At 40.8% G+C, this 20,456-nt stretch overlaps 1 protein-coding gene and 1 pseudogene across 1 annotated transcript in view; both read left to right on the forward strand.

Annotated features, from left to right (window-relative positions):
- The window catches only part of Spag17 (sperm associated antigen 17), a 300,395-nt gene that overhangs the window by 60,069 nt on the left and 219,870 nt on the right, over positions 1–20,456 (forward strand). The gene's annotated exons all lie outside the window — the stretch shown is intronic.
- Positions 4,492–5,056, forward strand: LOC101593937 (annotated as a pseudogene).

Below are 20,456 nucleotides of genomic sequence, written 5' to 3' on the forward strand. Positions count from 1 at the left end.
TCGATGGTAGAAACTATCACAGAGTAAAAAGCTATTCAGAATTATAGCAAAGTGAATGTTATCAAGTTGGGAAGAGGAAAAAGGTGTGAAAACCTGAGCATCCATGTTCCAAAGGAGAGCAGAGCAGCTCAGCAGAGAAAATCAAGCTCAGGATAGTCATAGAGAGGAGAAGGTCAGGACTCCACTGCTGCAGGAATGGACTCCCAAGGAGCAGATATATCTGTCTTTCCAGTGGGAGTCCTGGAGTCCATTTTCAAAGAAAGACACTTCTCAAACAAAGGCATTAACAAAGGCTCCTGTTGCTCCCCCACTCCTTTTCCACCATGGAGCACAGGCAACTGAGCAAGCCCATATGGTAAACAGCTATTAGTCCAAGAGCAGGAGGTAGACATACGTAAGTATGGTAGTCAGCAGAAAGAATCTCACTCCTCACAAGGATTGGGTTGCTGTCGGGGATGTTTGGAGAGTAGTCAGTAAGGAAACTAGTCAGTATTTCTAGGACTTGGGTGTCAGGGGAGAACCAGCTATAAGAACCCAGTCAGCAATGAAGTGTGGTGCTACAGCTTCTCCTTCAGTCTTTACTTCTCTCTATGCCCCAAAATCTGAGAGATGCTACAGTAGAAGTAGGAAGACAGTACCATCTTACTGATATAGTTAACCCACATTCATACATAGTTATAGCAATAATTACCATTGATCAAACACTTCATTAATTTCAAGTTTTATGTGCTGAGTGCTTAATAACCATTAGCTAAATCTTAATCTTCTTATCAGCCCTTCTCAAGAATACTTAAAAATGATGGGCCTGCAGCTGAGACAGCTCAAGAAACTTGCTGACTGGAAAGCCGTTCTGCTTCCTACATGCATCACACACATTGAGACAAAGAGTTTCAGTTCTGGAAGTTGTTGTGGCTTAAACATGTCTTAAACAGAAGTTCTGTTAGTTAATTAGAAGCAAGGTTTGAATCTCTCAGAAATTCTGTGATGTTTTTATTGCTCCTAGGACTGCGTCTTATCTCCACTGCTAACCAGATGCCTAATCTTAGATTGTTGCATAACTCTGCTATACCTCAAGTTGCTCTAGTGTAAAGTCAATAAGGCCTCAGCAATGATTAAATGAGATGCTAAATATAAGATATTAGATACTCATCATAGAATAAGTTTCCATTAAAGTTAGCTATCAGTATTACTTTTAAAACATTTTTCTATGCTCAAAATGAGGGCTGAAATTTTGTACTTCCAGGATGATTAAAACACTAGAAACACAGCTATGAGCCTTTAAAATATTTTTGAATATTTTATTTACTTTTTTGACGGGGGTGGGGCAGATAGAGAAAGAATGGGTATGCCAGGGCCTTTAACCACTGCAAACATACTCCAGATGCATGTGCTACCTTGCATATCCAGCTTAAGTGGGTACTGAGGAATCAAACCTGGGTCCTTAGGTTTCACAGGTAAGTGCCTTAATTGCTAAGCCATCTCTCTAGTCCCAATTTTTTTAATTGTAGAAATACATAAAATTTCTTATCTTAATCATGTTTGTGGTCAGTTCAATACTATTAAATATATTCACATTGTTGTGCAATCAATCTCCACAGCTTTTCATCATGCAGAACTGAAATCTGTATCCCTAGATATTACATCCCCCTCCCCCACCAGCAGGCTGCCATCATTCTTTCTGTTTCTAAGAATCTGACACCTCTAGATACTGCATGCCAGTGAGATCATACATATTAGTCTTAATTAAAACAATAGATCTCATGCATGAAGACTGTTCTTGCTCATTTATTCATTTCCAGCAAGATAATTTTAGTGTTTTTTATTTGGGGGAATATTTATTTAAATGTATACTTATTTCAACAAGCATCTACTTTCCTGCCCTTTGTATCTGTAAATGTAGAGCTACATTACTTTTTACCTTTTTTTTTTGAAGAAGGACTTCACTCTAGTCCAGGCAGACCTGGAATTCACTATGTAATCTTAGGGTGACCTCAAATTCATGGTGATATTCCTATCTCTGCCTCCCAAGCTTAAATTTGTGCCACCACAAATTTGGTTTACAATTAACTTAGACAAAAACCTTGGGTTCATAGTATAGATGGCATAGAGCTCTGGCTCACGTATAAGTGGGACACAGCCTTGGCTAAATGATCCAATGACAACCAAGCACTAAGGTTTAGAAATGTTGAAGTTTCATGAATTCCAAAAATATTTGATGATCTATTAAGCATCAAATACGTACTTGTATTTTTCTTAACAGGTAAAATAAATATAATGTCTTGCCATTGATATTTTGTTATTCAAGTATTGGGGTGATTGCTTTAACTTGGAGCAAATTGAAAGAGAAAATATTATAGATTATAGACTATTTGGAGATTGCTTTAGTCTAGTTAGTGTTGCTGTGACAAAAAAAAAAAAATCCTGATGCTGAGTACTTTATAATACAGAGATTTATTTGTCTCTTGATTCTGGTGGCTGGTCCAAATAGCATGGTACTGACATTTTCCTGATAAGCATTGTCTCATTACTATATGGCAAAGAAGGAAGTAAGAAAGGACCATGGTTTTGTTCTGTATCACTTTTCTTCATTGGTGGTTTGAATGTGAATGTATATTCCCATAGACTCAGGAATTTTATTAAGCCTGTAGCTTAGGTTTCAGCCATCTGTCTGAAGGAGGCATTCCTGGGATCCAATCCAAAAGTATGTTTGGAGGCAGATCTGAGTCCAGCCCAAAGGTGTGCAGAGCAGTTTGAGCTCTGGATTCTTGTTTGCTGTTTTTGGTGTTTTCTGGCTATTTGGTTGTTTCTCTCTGCTTGAATCTGTGAAAGAAAGCCAGCTTCTGCCATTGATGGAACTTCTCCTGGATCTGTAAGCCTGAAATAAATACCTTCCTCCCATAAACTATGTCTAGTAGGATGATCATCCCAGCATTGTGAAACTAAGTACAACAGCTAAATGTTTTCTATAATTTTTTTAAAAAAATTTTGTTCATTTTTATTTATTTATTTGAGTGTGACAGAGAGAGAAAGAGGCAGATAGATAAAAAGAGACAGAGGGGGAGAATGGGCACGCCAGGGCTTCCAGCCACTGCAAACAAACTCCCGATGCGTGCGCCCCCTTGTGCATCTGGCTAACGTGGGTCCTGGAGAATCAAGCCTCGAACCAGGGTCTTTTGGTTTCACAGGCAAACGCTTAACCGCTAAGCCATCTCTCCAACCCTCTCTCTTTTTTTTTAACTATAGGAGATCACCTTGGTGGCTCACAATGTGTGTTATGTATGTTTGATTTATGATGTCACTTTTCGTGCTGTAATGTAGTTACATAATGCCTGAAAGACAATGCACTAGATCCTTGTGGCCTCTTCTGCATTATCATCCTGTAGTACTTGTTCCCTAACCCTCTCCCCTGATGCTGCTCTGAAGGACATAGACGAGACCCCTCCCATGCAGCACACATACCAGGTTACTATCATGTGCCAGACTACAGAATAAAATTGAGGTAGACACAGCCTCTGTCCTCAGAAGCTCATAATTCATAACTTTTATAAACTATATATTTGTTTTCTATTATTTCATGACATTTTAATAACTTGTAGAACGTCTGATGCAAAAGCTCCATGTTTAAACCCTGGTTATAATTGAGTCTGTTCTTCATTGAGCCTTGAAGCTGACCTCATTATTGTTCACAACCTTCGGCCAAAAGGGTAATGCTCCCCAGACAGTGTATATTGGAATGTGGTAAGGGGAGGGGTAGATCACTTGCCAAAACAGTCAAAGATGCAGCAAAGATCTAGAAGGCCCTGTTTCCTTCAAGCTAGAGAGCACAGCTGGAATTGAAGTATGCTAGCAATTTTCATGCTTCTGTGTATTTTTAGTGTGACCTCTAATCTTAAAACTTATCCTTTCCTCAATATCTGGTTGCAAGAAAAAGAAAAAATACTAAAGTAAATGTGGGTTCAGTCTGGAATAATTGACTATTAGAACTTCACTTATATTTATTTTTTAAAAATACTATGAACATTAGAGGAATTGAATCAATATTAATTTGAATAAATCTCAGACAGCTATATGTTTAAATCCATTCATGCATTTACAAATATGAATAGCTGTAAAAACATCCTCAAACCTTACTAGTATCACTATAATGTAAAATAATCAAAGCATGATCTCTTTGTTGCTCTAAGAATATAAATATAAAAATGTAGTTATAAATGGAATAATTTGAAACATAGGAAGCTAATCCTATATAGAAAACTGTCATGCAGAGAAACTGAAAGTGTTCACTACAACTTTTCTTTAAATTTCATATTGCAGCTCCATGATTAGCTGAGTGTCAGCACTCTGCTGCTTGGAGTCTATCAAACTCATGGTGAGCTAGGCCCTTGGGAGCCCTGCAGAGCCTGCAATGCTTTACTGGGCCCCAGCAAGCTTCACGCTGCCCTTTTCACAAGGCTTTATCAAGAATATCATGATTCCAGTGCCCTTGCAGACATGGCGACTCGCCTGGGCTGCATGTTCACCAGGCATCCCCCCTGCACACACACCCCCACCCCGCTGCCGCTGGGCCTCCCGGGCCAGGCCTCACTCCTTCAAGTGGCGCCTAGAGCTTCCAGATCATCGAACAGTATGTTGGTGGATGAGCTGGAGTCGTCCTTCAAGGCTTGCTTCGCTTCTCTTGTGAGTCAGGATTATGTAAATGGCACTGAACAGGAAAAAATTTGAACTGGTGTTGATCAGTGTATCCAGAAGTTTCTGGATGTTGCAAGACAGAGTGCTTTTTCCTACAAAAAAGATTGCACTTGTCTGTTCAGAAACCAGAGCAGGTTATCAAAGAGGATGTATCAGAATTGAGGAATGAACTGCAATGGAAAGAAGCTCTGGTCCAGAAGCACTTGACAAAGCTGAGGCACTGGCAGCAGGTGCTGGAGGACGTCAACACACAGCACAAAAAGCCAGCCGAAGTCCCTCAAGGCTCCGTGGCCTACCTCGAGCGGGCATCTGCCAACATTCCTGCACCTATGAAGCAGACCTGAGTGCCCTGGCCAGCGCGGATTCCTGTCCAATCAGCTGATCAAGCTTCCTTCCTTATGGCATTTTGGAAGAACTCTGTTGAAGAATGATAGGCTGGCTGTGGTGGCATATGCCTTTAATCTCAGCACCTAGGAGACAGAGGTAGGAGGATTTCTGTGAGTTCGAGACCTCCCTGAGACTGCATAGTGAATTCCAAGTCAGCCTGAGCTAGGGTTAGATCCTACTTCAGAAAAAAAAAAAAAAAAGAATAATTTAATGCTAATTTTATGTTCCCACTATTATTATTATTATGGGGTTTTTTTTGAGGTAGGGTCTCACTATAGTTCAGGCTGACCTGGATTTCACTGTGTAGTCTCAGGGTGGCCTTGAACTCAGTAACAACCCTCCTACCTCTGCCTCCTGAGTGCTGGGAGCAGCCCACTATTATTTTTGAGTGTTAGCTCTTACTCTGTCCTGAGACAAGGTCTCACTGTCCACACCAGTCTGGCCTGGAGTGAAGCCCCCTGCCTTAGGCTCAGTGCTAGCTTCTTGGATACTTTGAAAGTGCATGTCTTTGGTAAGTCAAGTAAGGTTTTTGGTTTTTAGTAAGTTCAGACTGTCGGGGTAATGACACAGATTCCCTCTTGCTTCATGGAGTCTTTGTTGGGTTAAATATCTTTCCATAGCTTCATCTCCATTTTTTCTGGTTGCTAGTTTGTTAGGACTAAAGAAAAGAAGTAATAATCTGAGAAGCAGGAGATAATTTGATTGTTGGTTTTAATAGCTAGCTTCATCTGTGGTAATGCAGACAGATGTGTAAATTGCCTTTTTCAAGACTTTGAACTACCTCAGGAAGAGGAGTCTAACCCAGCATGTTATGCTTCCAGAACAGTACATAGTGTGCACATTTTGTGAGTGAGTTACAAAAGGCTTCTACTTGGGGATGAATCAGGACCATGCTGCCCTGGTCGGACAAGGCAGACCTTGTCTCAGTAGTGTCACAGTGGGGACATCGGTGAGCTGTAAGGAGTTAAAAGATGAAGTAGATTATCTCTGCTTTGAGGTTGGTGCAGTTTTACCTTCTCAGAGCAGATTCCATCCCTTGACCAGAGCAAACACCGCACCGTCCTGAGTACTGTCTCCCACTCAAGGTCTTGCCCACATTGGTCTACAGCCTTCATGTCCCTCACACTGACACTCATTAGTGTTCCTTGTCTGGTCTGGATGCCACCTGGTCTGTGAAGCTTCCATTGTCCCCGGGGACAGGATTTTGTGTCTTGTGTCTCTTACCAGCCTTTTTTAGTTTTTCCTTAATGGTTATGATTCATACTTGTCTTTATGTCTATTACTGCATTATGTCCCCAAGAATTAGGCATTATTCCCCTTGAACCTAAGAGATCACATTTATTTTTCATATGGTGCTTTTTATCTTTCTTTGTGGGCTTGGTTGTGTGGTACATGTCATTGGGACCTATGTGTACCAACCTAAGGCCAACACAGTCCCTCTTACTAGGATGAATAAGGTAAGCAAAGTTTACAGAAGTTGTTCTAGGTGAGTCCTAGTGGCAGACATGTACTCCTAGCTCCTGGGCGGTAGAAGGAAGATCAGTTCAAAGTCATCCTGTTACACAGCAAGTGTGAGATCAGCCTGGGTGACATGACACTTTTATCTTAAAAAAATAACAAAAATGATTGCTGTTACTCACATAAGGTTTTGACTGGTGGTCTCATATTAATTATGCTAAGTAGATGCACCAAGCCAGGGCATGGTGCTGCACACCTTTAATCCCAGCACTTGGGAGGCAGAGGTAGGAAGATAGCTGTGAGTTCAAGGCCAGCCTGGGCTAGAATGAGACTTTACTTTGGGGAGAAAAAAAAAAGCAGCTCTGACTGGCAGTTTTAGATTTCTTGGTAAAAACCTAATGTGACTACCTCTTTTAAAAAATAATTTTTATTGGGACCTTTATGAACATTCTGCAAATTATCCATATTCCTATCAGGTTATCCTATTTTGTCCCCTCTTCCCACTGCCATTCCAATGAGGGCACTTATCAGTGGGGACATAGGTAGTCACTGGCTCATGAATGTATCTGTCTGTTCCTGTCAGGAGGACAGTACCTCACAGTATTCCTGTGGCTCTTAACCTGCTTTCCACTCCCTTTTCCATAGTCTGTTATATTTTCATTAGTCTTTCAGTAATAAAGGTGTTCTTGGTGAAAATACTGGAAACTGTTCTTGATGCTTAATGAAAATATTTTGAATTAGTCTATGTATAGTTAATTACTTCACTAAATTCAGAGTAATGTCAAATAAACAATTTTTCAGTCTTGTCAAAATAAAAGAATATCATGAAAACAAGCTGGAAAGATGGTTAAGTACTTAAAGGTACTTGCTTGGAAAGCCAGAATGCCAGGGCTTAAATCCAAAGCCACCCACATATATCACATAAGCTTGATGCAAAAAGTGGCACAGGGGCCAGAGAGATGGCTTAGCAGTTAAGGCACTTACCTGCAAAGCCTAAGGACCCAGGTTTGATTCCCCAGTACTCATGTCAGATGTTAGTCAGATGCACAAGGTGGCACATGCATCTGGAGTTTGCAGTTACGAGAGGCTCTGGTATACCCACTAATTCTCTCTCTTTCTCTCCTGCCTCTCCCCTCTCCCTTTCTCCCAAATAAATTTTAGAAAAGAGTGGCACAAGCATCTGTTGTTGGCTTGCAGTGGCAAGAGGCCCCTGGAATGTACACACACATACATATGCATGGACATGCATGTGCACACACACACGCGCAAGTGCAAACAAATATTTTTTAAAAGAATATCATGAAAATGCCCACATTTATCTGGGATTGTGCATTCACATCAGAAAACCTTTCTTTAGGTAGCCTGTTTTGTTTTAGTTATTCCTAAGTCTTAGTACTATCCTTTCATTCTTCTCTGGAGCTGCAGACAAGCAGGACAGAGTACAATAACAATGGCACAGTCACAAGTCACCACGGGGACCTCCATCATGCACTGCTTGAGAAGTTAATGTGGTACTGAGTGTTCCAAAGTTCAATATAGAGTGTCATGAGGCAAGGGAGAAAGGACAGGTTCTATTTGGATTTAATGCATAGTTCTAATATTTTATGTTTTGTAACTAATGAAAGTTCAGACTGACAGCAAATTTCTGATTTTCTTTTGCTCCAACAAAATGTCTGCTTTGAATTATGCAGAAAAAATTCTTCTTTTGCCAACTTGTTTCAATTTCTCATGCAAACTCATCCACAGAAGGGTTTCCTATAGTGTTCATTTCTTCAGTCACTGGAGGAACACACACACACACACACACACACACACACACACACACAAGACGCACACACACACACACACACACATTTGAAGCAAACAAAGGAAAATGTGTTAGTAAGGTTTGTGTATGGTGCTTTTCCTTTCTGAAAATAGAGACAAGTATTAGTCATTAGTCATCAGATGTGGGAAAGAGCCCCAGTCTCACCCCGGGCTAGAGTTTTATGAATGCAGGCCCGCCCTGCATGTAGGTGGAGAGGCAATTGCTGTGTGATGTGATTTAAGAGGTGCTGGAAGTTCTGCCTGTCCAGAAATAGCCCCTCACCCGCCCGTTGAGCTCAGAAACACTGTCCATAAGACCTTGGCTAAAATGAAATGAATCTGCACTTTTTGGACCATCAGTTTATAGCATCCGTTACACTTTAAGTGCATGTTCATTTATCAGAGGTAAAGACTCAGTACTGAGAGGATATACATGTGTTCAGAGACAGTAAGAAGGGTTGTCAGGACCTGAATGTTGAGATAAGGCTGCAAGTCAGCAGAGCAAGCTCAACATCACCCTGAGTCAATCTGCTCAGAACCAAATTTCTCACATACTCATTCATTCAGTCAGTCACTCCTGAATCAGTATTTTCCAGACCAGGGCTGGGAAGATGGCTTGGAGGATAAAGTGCTTGTTATGCAAGCATGGATACCCGAGTTCAATGTTCATAACCCATGAAAAGTCAGAAACTGTAAATCTAACATGTGTAATCCCACTGTGTCTAGGGTGAAAGGGAGGCAGAGACAGGAGAATTCCAGGGAAGCTTGGTATACAAGTGGTGAACTATGAGAGATCCTGCCTTGAACAAGGCGACAAAGACTGACACTCAAAGTTGTCCTCTGACCTCCACATGCATGCTTTGACCTGCATGCATCCACACTTACACTTCTCTCTCTCTCCCTCCCTCCCTCCCTCCCTCCCTCCCTCCCTCCCTCCCTCCCTCCCTCTCTCTCTCTCTCTCTCTCTCTCTCACACACACACACACACACAGTACTCTGCTGGAACTCTTCAAGAATGCAGTATAATAATAACTCATACTTAAAAGGCTTTTTTGATTTTGGAACATAAATTATTTTCATATACAATGTCAAAATTTGATACCAACCACCACCTGTGAGGCAAACTTAAATAACACTGTTCTCCTACAAAATTAAAGTCAGGAAGAAGTCAAGTGCTAGCCTACTGCTGGCAGCTGACAACGGCAGCACCTAGGCTAGAACCCTGACCACTCTCAGTCAAAATACAGGGTTCTCTGCTACTTCAGGCTCTCCAAGAAGAAGCTGACAATCAATTTTAACCTGCTTAAAAGTGTTCACCTAGACAGTGACTGAGCTCTTCAGTCTTTTCTGATGGTTATTAGGCAAGTGTTCCTTCCCCTTTCCTTAAAATCCTAGAGGCACAATGCCAGATGCAGGCTTCTGCCTGGATGTATGTGGTCTCAAGGGGGAAACATCTCTCATTTAGAATACTAATCACTTTGTATAAACCTATGAAATACAATAAGGCAAATTAGGTAGGGAAAAGACAAATGCAAATTGACAGAAATTATGATATTGTCTTATAGCAATTGGGACTTGCATATTTTGAGAAAAGAAAAAAAGTGGAGGGAAGTGGACTTGATCAAACATTATGAAGTAGCCTAGATCTAGGATGTCTCCACAGCTGAGCAAATCACCTCATTGCTTAAGTTGATGAAGCATGGTTCTATAGTGGTGTTGGTTCAGCCCTTCCAGCTTTGACACAGTGAGCACTTCCCATGACACCAACTATTTGCTAAAGTGATCAACTAACATGGCTTGCTATCTCAGCCTTCCTATAAAGCTGGCTTGTGAGAAGGTTTAACATGATGTCAGCCCTACATACATGGCACAAAGTTCCCTTTTGTAAGGCACAACGTATCTGAAAGTTTGTATGAGATCTTGGTACTACTTTTATTCAGCATATATTTTATTGGTCACATGTGACAGCAGCAAAGCTACTTCTAACCTTCCAGCTGATTTTAATCTCATGAGAACCATCAAGAAGGAAATAATCTTATTGCCATATGATAACAAGTTTTAAGAGGTACAATGAATATACAAAGACACTGCCTCTGTTTTTCTAAAGTTTTAACAGAAAAGTTAAAGAAAATGGCTTGAAAGTAGAATAAGCAATTTATAAAGTACTGATGGAGTGGAGAGGAATTCTAGGCAAAAAAATCACCCCACAGCAAAGTAAGGCAGAGATAACAAGGAATTTCAAATGTTAGGTATCCCTAGTGTCTGAGGAGGGAGATTAGAAGACATAACTATGGGGAGTTTGACAAGTAGGTCCAGGGCAGGCAATGCCAGGGCCAGCAATATAGGACCCTTCTATGTCCTGCGAAGCAATTCACCCTTTAGGCCTGAGTAGCACTAAAGACCTTTGAGCAGTAAAGGAACAGTGCAGGTATAGACACTGGGATGGGAGTGCAGGGATTCAGTGGGGCAGTTACAGGGTGGCACAAGAAAAAGCAGTTGAATGCTATGCAGTGTTTAGGTTGTACAAGTAATCTATTAACTATTTTAATCAATATTTTTATATTAGCAATACATCTTAATTTTAGAAATTTTAGAACTGGTAAAAAATATTCAGAGCCCATACAGTGAGGAGGCACTTGAGAAATATCTATGGGGTATCCTACCACTTAGTGTAATATAACTCTATTCATAAAATAGAAATTATATGTTGTATGTCATGTCCTTTTCATAAGTTATGGTATCAGCATTTTCTAAATCTAAATCTATATAATAGAAAGTGTGCCTCTATTAAATAATATTCTAACTCCTTTCCTTTCTGCTAAATTTAGATTGTTTACCAATAGGTATGACATTGATTATTTCCTTATAAAAATTTTCATAAAGTGAAATTACTGGAGGAAAGTATGTAAGTTTTCAAAGTTTTTGACACATATTGTCAAAACACATTGGAGACAATGTGGACCAATCCACATTCTTTCTAATAGTTCCAATTTAACCACATCCTCTTCAACATTGAATTTTTATTCCTACTCAATTTGATAATCAAAAAATAAGATTAGACATTTGATCATATTTTTATTGGCCATGTGAAATGATTGTGCAATTTTGCTTGCAAATTCAGGATAATGGGGGAACTCTCCATTGCTGAAATTCAGAATGGGAATATTTGCATTAAGTAATTTTAAAATAAGGTTCAGGTGCTGTGAGAGTTACAAAATAATATTCAGAGCTTACACAAATCCATAGCATGCTTCAGAAAATGTACAAAACTGCTAAAGTTTCATTCAGCTGCAGGAAGGGACCTAAGAGAAATACAGAACTGAGGCCTATGGTAGTGGACTAGGGCAGGCAATCTCAGGATATCAGATGACAGAGTCTGGGAAAGGTTCCTTGCTATTTGGTGTAAGCCCCTCTCATTTCTACTCTCTTCTATTCTCCTCCTGATACAAAGTGGTATTCCTTAAAGCCATGTGGAGACCCATTAAAGTGCTGAGTCCAGATCCAACCACACTGAAGGAGATGAAGATTGTCTCTAGGAAGATTGCTAAGAATACATCTTCTGAAAAAGAATCCAGATACTTATAAGCCTGCCTAAGAAACATAGCCACACTAGTGCCTACATCCTGCCCTTTAAAAAAGCCACACCTATGTCTATATATTGCTTAAGGCCAGAAAATGACCACCCTTCTCAATGAACTTTCCATATCTATCCTGTGGATATCATCTCTGGAAATGATCAGAAAATGTTCATGCTTTGTATATCCACTCCTCGTTAAGGTCAGTTTCACTGCCTGCCTATCAACCTGCCTACCAAGAGGTACCTGTTATCTTTGTGTTATAGCCTCTGGGTAGAGTGCCCTGCTGAATATCCATGCCTTCCATGCTGACAAAGCTGGAGGAAAAGGTCCATATTATAAGTGCAGAAATATAACTCAGAAGTAATTTCTGGTCAAGATGGCTTCTGCCTACAAACTGCACCTCCCTGGTAAGGAAAGGCAAGACGTTTAGGGTTCACTGGGCCTTCTGGGGGTGAGCAGACTCTAATAGACCTCCAGTGGAAGGGCAGGCAAAGCAGAGAATCCCCTGACCCCCACATTCTTGGGTAGCCCACCAGTCCCCCAGCCCCCTCAAGCAGCCATCCTAGCCATAGTCCCAGCCGCAGGTTCCTGCTGCACTAACCACAGGCAAGGAGACCCAGGCCAGCACAGCTCCACACATGCCTCCACACTTGCAAACACTGGTTCCCCCAGAGGACCTCCACATGCAAACACCACCCCACTCGCCACTGCCCCTACCCTTGTGCCTGGACCCAGCCATATAGGCTAGCATTCCCCCAGGGGACTGCCACTTGCAAACGCTGTCCCACTTGCCACCGGCCCCAATCCTATGTTTGGACCCAGGCCAACTGGGTAGTGTTCTCCCAGGCATTTCTGCAACTATAGAGCTCCACACAAGAACTCCACTGTGCCCCAACTCCATGTGTGCACCCAGGCCAGCACACTAGCATTTCCCCAAGGAACTGCAGGAACACCATCCCACTCTCCACCACTCCCCACCCCAGTGCACTGACCCAGCCAGCAGGCTAGTATTCCTCCAGGGGACCTCCACAGGTGACGGTCTTCCCACTCACTGCCCCACTCCCCAACTCCAAACATGGACCCAGGTCAGCAGGCTAGCACCTTCCCTGGTGCCACCAGGGACCTCCACGTGTCACTGCCCTCTGTGCATGGGCTCAGGCCAGCAGGCTAGGGTCCCCCCTCCCTAGGCTCTCCCACCACAAGGAAACTCCATGCCACCCCTACAGGTCACCTGACCCACAGCAGTCCCATGTCCCCACCCTACCCTGTCACAGGAACCAGCAGTCCCATCCACCCCCTGTTACAGGGTCCCAAGGGTCCTACAGTCCCATCCCTTCACCCTTCAGCATTGCAGAACCACCATACATTCCCATCTCCCTCCCCCTCCACAGCTCAGCCACAACACCAGTCTGCTTTGTCCCATTCTCCTCTATCCCATGTCCCCTCAGGCCCCAGGCCACCTGACCACACAGTCCCATAGCCTGAGTCACAGAACAACAAGCTGCTCTATCAGGTCCCAGTGCCCCCCCTTCCCACTCCCCCTCCCCCACCAGAACCTCATGGGCTCCTTTCCTCTGAGCAGGCAGGTCCAATTACCATCAGAAGCACACATAAAAGGGAACAATCACTGAAGACACTTCAAGGGTAGACTGTAGCTTCCTCCTAAATTACATAAGACTCCTGGGCTGGAGAGATTGCTTAGTGGTTAAGGTGCTTGCCTGCAAAGCCAAAGGGCCCAGGTTCAATTCCCCAGGACCCATGTTAGCCACATGCACAAGGGGGCACATGTATCTCAAGTTCATTTGCAGTGGCTGGTAGACCTGGCATTCCCATTCTTTCTCTCTCTGTCTCTCTCACTCTCCTTCTCTCTCCCTCTCTCGTCTTTCTCTGTCAAATAACTAAATAAATAAAAATAAAATAAAATAAAAAATAAGACTCATACACTGATGGGCAGACCACATCACAAAAGGAATAACATGAAAAATAAAATGCAAGTAAATCCAATAAGATTGTCCAGTCCCACAGTGGATGTCTCTAATCAAAACATAGAAGAGACAATGGGATCAGCACTCCAAACTGAAGATACAAGCTATGTATCCCTGACCAAGCAAATAGCACAACTTGGAGAAAAGTAACAAAGGGCTGATAATCTTATGAATGCTGTCCTCACTAGATTAGACCTAATAAATAAGAACCAGGAAGATTTCCAAAAACAGTTAAATGATCTGAAGGAGAGAAATAAAAAAAGGACCTCAATAACCAGCTGGCACAGAGGAATTCTAAGAAGCAATAAGAAAATCAGAAAATGACATGAAAAGGGAACTCAACAGAGGGTTAGAAACTATGCATTAAAAAAGTAGAAAATACAAACCAAATTTAACAAGCACAAAACTACAGAAGCTCTCAATAATAGAATCAGGCCCACCACCTGGGTCTGAGTTCCATGTGTGGTCAGTGCGTGGGCAGGTGTAGCGGACTGAAGTAAGTAGGCCGGACCTATATCTGGACTCCTCCCACCACCTGGGTCTGAGTTCCTTGCACAGTCAGTGTGTGAGCAGGCATGGACACCTGGAGTGAGTAGGTCAGTATCTGGGCTCCTCCCACCTTCCCAGTCTAGGTTGCCTGCACTGGTCTATGTCCTGGAGGGCACAGCAGGAAGTAGACCAGATCCATGCTCCCTTGCGCCTCTTAGTCCCCTGGTCCTGGTAGAACACACTGCCTTGCTCAGGGAGGACTGACCCCTTTGTGAACTGTGGAATCAGACATTTTGCTCTGGTGTTTTGGCTGGCCATTAAGTATCAACATCCCTGTTCACCTGGGTCAGAGGGTGAGTAGACCAAAGGACAAATGTTTCCTTCCTCCTCAATAAAATGAAGAGTCTTCCTGAAATGGATTAGATTGCAATGCAAAAAAGCCAATGAAAGTCAGAAACCTAAGAGATCTCCACCAAGGATGCCTAGTCCTACTATGGAAGCCTCCAATGAAACCATCGAGAAATCAACAGAAATTATTTCCCAAAATTAAAACACAACAACCAATGAGACCTTAATTTTTAAAAAATCACTGAACTTGAAGCAAACTATCAAAGAACCAACAATCATATCAATCAAATTGAACAGAATAATCTCCTAGAGTGTTCAACCTTTGATAGTAGGCTTAACTTGATTGAAGAAAATATTAGAACCCTCCAAAGAGATATGAATAAATGGAAAGTAAACCAAGAAATGGAAGACCTCAACAATGGGTTGATTAAGCTTAATGAAGACTTGATCAAATGCCAGAATGAGCTACAGGAAGCATGAAGAAAATCAAAATTCTGAGCCGGGTGTGGTGGCGCACGCCTTTAATCCCAGCACTCGGGAGGCAGAGGTAGGAGGATCACCATGAGTTCAAGGCCACCCGGAGACTACAGAGTTAATTCCAGGTCAGCCTGGACCAGAGTGAGACCCTACCTGAAAAAAACAATAAAAAAAAAGAAACTCAGAATTCCAATTGAAATCATACCTCAAAAAAGAGATGGACATGAAATGATATAAAATAAGGCAACAGAAAACAAAATCAAAAAGAATTTATAAGAACCTCTCTAGAACCACTCACCAAAAGAGTTACTCATGTGGAAGACAGAACCTCTGACCTGGAAGATAAGACAGAAGAAATTGATTGGGAGGCCAGAAACTTTGGTAAGTTCAAAATATCAACTAAACAGAATATGAGGGAACTCTGGGGAATTCTAAAATTACCAAACATCCACATCATGGGTACACCAGAAGGAGAGGAAATCCACACCAGAGGCATAGAAAACATACTCAACAAAATTATTGAAGAAAATTTGTTGAATCTTGCAAAACAGAGGCCCATCCAGATACAAGAAGCCCACAGAACACCAAACAGGCAGGAAAAAAGAAGAAACTGTCCAAGAAACATACCAGTTAAAACTCTTAACAATGAGAACAAAGAGAGACTGTTAAAAGCAGCAACAAAGAAGCAATTCACAGCATACAAAGGCAATTCCATTAGAATAACATCAGATTTCTCAGTGGAAACCCTAAAAGCCAGAAGGGCCTGGAATGGAACACTTCAAAGTCTGAAAAACTTTAGTTTCCAACCCAAGCTACTTTACCCAGCAAAAGTACCCTCATAAAAGATGGTGAAAGAAAACCTTTCCATGAAAAAAGTCAACTCAATAATTATATGAACACAAAACCAAACCTACAGAGAATACTTGATGGAATTCTCCACAAAGAACAGTCAAACAACCAATCTCAAGAGCCAAAAAGAAGATCACAATAACCAAAATAAACCAGGCTCAAAACAATTCATAACACAAGTAAGCACCCATCTCCATAAAACATATCATCATAACAGGGATTAATTCAAATCTCACAGTAATAACCTTAAATATTAATGGTCTTAACTCACCCATCAAAAGACACAGGCTATCAGGGTGGATCAAAAAACTGGACCCTCCTATCTGCTGACTTCAAGAAACCTACCTCACCGCTAAAGAGAGATACCTCCTCAGGGTAACAGGTTAGAAAATGATATTCCAAGCAAATGGAAATTTAAAAAAAAAATCAAGTGAAGGTTGCTATAATAATATCTGATAAAATAGACTTCAAACTAAAAGTAATCAAAAAGGACAAAGAAAGCCATTTCTTACTCATCAAGGGAATGATCCAACATATGCCCCAAACACAGGGGCACCACAGTTTATAAAGTAAATCTATTTGACAATAAAACAAAAATAAACACCAACACCATCATAGTTGGAGACTTCCACTTCATATCATCAAGAGACAGATCATCCAAGCAGAAAATCAATAGGGAAATGGTAGAGTTCAACAATATCATAGATCAACTACACCTAGTGGCTAACTACAGAATTTTACACCCCAACTCTACAGAATACACATTCTTTTCAGCAGCCCATGGAACCTTCTCCAAAACTGATCATATATAAGGCCATAAAACATGCCTTCATAAACTCAGGAAAATTGAAGTAATTTTCCTGCATCATATCAGATCCCAATTCTTTAAAGCTATAAATTAATAACAAAAGACACATGAAGAACTCCCCCAAACTCCTGGAAACTAAACAACACACTTTTAAACAATAAATTACTTATGGAAGAAATTGTAAAATTCCTAGATATGAATGATAATGAAAACACAACCTACCAAAACTTATGGGACTTAATGAAGGCAGTCATAAAGGGAAAATTCATACCCCTAAATGCCTTCATTACAAAGACCTAAGAAAGATCACAAATCAATATCCTAACTGTCCACTTAAAGGTGCTAGAAAAACAAGAAGTATCCAACCCAAAGAGCTCCAGATGGAAATAAATAATCAGGATTAGAACAGAGCTGGGCATGGTGGTGCACACCTTTAATCCCAGCACTTGGGCAGCAAAGGTATTGCCATGAGTTTGAGGCTCCCTGAGACTCCATAGTGAATTCCAGGTCAGCCTGGGCTAGAATGAACCTCTACATGAAAAATAAAAATAAAAAGCGTAAATTCATGAATTAGAAACTAAGAAAACAGTTTTTTTAAAAATCAATGAAGGCTGGAGAGATGGCTTAGCAGTTAAGGCACTTGCCTGCAAAGCCTAAGGACCCAGGATCACTTCTCCAGGTCCCACGTTAGCCATATGCATGTCATGGCACATGTGTCTGGAGTTTGTTTGCAGTAGTTAGAGGCCCTGGCATGCCCATTCTCTCTCCCTTTCTCCCTCTGTACCTCTGTATCTAGTAAATAAATAAAATGATAATTTTTTAAATCAATGCAAAGGAGAGATGGTTCCTTGAAAAATAAACAAGACTGACAAACCCCTGGTCAATGTGATCAAGCAAACAAAAAAAAAAAGAGAAGTCTCAAATTAACAAAATCAGAAATGAAAAAGGAGAGATCGCTACAGATATGAATGAAATTGGAAGAATTATCAGGGTGTACTTCCAAAACATCTACTCCACGAAATTAAATAACCTGGAAGAAATGTATGAAATTCTCCAAGACATGTTATCATTCAGGCTCTAAACATCGATGTCAAAGAGAATTTCCTAAAAGCAGCTAGGGAGAAACAACATATTACATATAAAGGCAACTTCAATCAGAATTAGTTCAGACTTCTCAATGGAAAACCAAAAGGGCCTGGAATAGAACACTGAAAAGTCTAAGAACCTATGGCTTCCAACCCAAACTACTCTACCCTGAAAACGTATCCCTCGTAATAGATTGTGAAAGAAAAACTTTCCATGATATGACTCAGCTTTACAACTATATGAATACAAAGCTAAACCTGCAGAGAGTACTTCAAGGAATTCTCCACAAAGAAGAATGAAATAACTAACCTCAGCTGCCTACAAGAAGCAGATCTAATAAGCAGACTCAGATAAGGAACAAAAAACTACAAAATCCAAGATATCACCAAACCACATAAACCACCACAAAAAACAAACCTCACAGTCGTTATCCTAATTGTTAATGGCCTTAATTCACCCATCAAGAGACATAAGCTAACAGGGTAGATCAAAAAATTAGACCCCTCAATCTGATGTCCTCAAGAAACCCACCTTACCGCTAAAGACAGAAAACGATATTCCAAGCAAACGGAAATAAGAAACAAGCAAGTGAAACTACACTAATATCAGATAAAATAGACACCAAGAAAAAAGTAATCAAAAAAAACAAAGAAGACCACTTCCTACTTATCAAGGGAATGATCCAACAAGTGAATATCACAATCATCAATCTTTATGCACAAAACACAGGTGAACCACAATTCAGAAAACAAAACCTACTTGACAACTAAACAGAAATAACCACCAACACCATCATAATTGGGGACTTCAGTCCTCCACTATCAGCAATAGATAGATCATCCAAACAGAAACTTAACAGGGAAGTTAGTGAGCTCAACCAAACCACAGATCAATTAGACCTAACAGACATCTACAGAACATTCTACCCAAAATCCACAGACTACACATTCTTCTCAACAGCTCATGGAACCTTCTCTAAAATTGATCATATACTGGGTCATAAAGCCTGCCTCCATATATTTAGGAAGATCAACATAATTTCATGCGTGATAGCAGATCACAATGCTGTATTGCTAGAAATTAACAACAGAAGATGTGCCAGGAATCCCAAAAGCTCCAGGAAACTGAAAATCACACTTAAATAATAAATGGGTAGTGGACAAAATAAGAAGTTAAATTTCTAGAAATGAGTGACAATGAGAACACATCTTACCAAAACTTATGGGACACAATGAAGGCAGTCCTCAGGGGAAAATTCATAGCACTAAATGCCTTCATAACAAAGACAGAGTGATCCCAAATCAATAACCTAACCATCCACCTAAAGGCACTGGAAAAGCGAGAAGAATCCAACCCAAAAAGCTCCAAACAGAAAGAAATAATTAAGATCACAGAAGAAATTAATGTATTGGAAACTAAGAAAACAATTAAGAAACTGATGAAACAAAGAGCTTGTTCTTTGAAAAACTAAACAAGATTGATAAATCCCTGGCCAATTTGATCAAGCAAAAAAAAAAAAAAAAAAGTGACAAAATAGAAATGAAAAAGGAGAGATCACAATAGATGCAAATGAAATTGAGAGAATCATCAGGACTTACTTCAAAAACATCTACTCCACAAAACTGGATAATATAGAGGAAATGGATGAATTCCTGGACACATAGCAACTGCCAAAGCTAAATTCAGAGCAGATTAATCTTCTAAAAAACATATCACACCCATCAAGATTGAAAAATCAATCAAAAATCCCCCCCCAGGAGTAGAGTCCAGGATCAGGTGGCTTCTCAGCTAAATTCTATCAAACCTTCATAGAAGAATTGAAACCAATTTTTCTCAAACTGTGCCATACAATCAGAGTACAGGGAAAGCTTCCCAACTCCTATGAAGCTAGTATCACCCTAATACCAAAAACAGGCAGAGATGCCACAAGAAAAGAAAACTAGAGGCCAATTTCCCTGATGAACTTAGATGCAAAGATCCTGAACAAACTGAATTCCACAACACATCAAAAGTATTATCCAGCTTGATTGAGTAGGCTTCATCCCAGGAACACAGGGGTGGTTCAACATAAGGAAATCTGTAATAAACTACAAAAATAAGCTTAAACATAAAAACCACATGATCATTTTAATAAAAGCAGAAAAGGCTTTTGACACAATACAACATTACTTCCTGAACAAAACATTGGAGAGAATAGGTGTGGACATCGTTGTGGCTGGATTCAGGTGTCCCCATAAACTTGGGTATTCTGGATGCTAGGTTCCCCAGCTGATGGCATGAGTTCAAGGCTCCCTGAGACTCCACAGTGAATTTCAGTTCAGCCTGGACTAGAATGAACCTCTACATGACAAAAAAAAAAGAGTAGAAAGCCATGAATTGAAAACCAAGAAAACAATTTTTAAAAAAATCAATGAGGGCCGGGCGTGGTGACGCACACCTTTAATCCCAGCACTCGGGAGGCAGAGGTAGGGAGGATTGCCATGAGTTCAAGGCCAC

This window comes from Jaculus jaculus, chromosome 19, assembly GCF_020740685.1.
Source record: "Jaculus jaculus isolate mJacJac1 chromosome 19, mJacJac1.mat.Y.cur, whole genome shotgun sequence".
NCBI lineage: Eukaryota > Metazoa > Chordata > Mammalia > Rodentia > Dipodidae > Jaculus > Jaculus jaculus.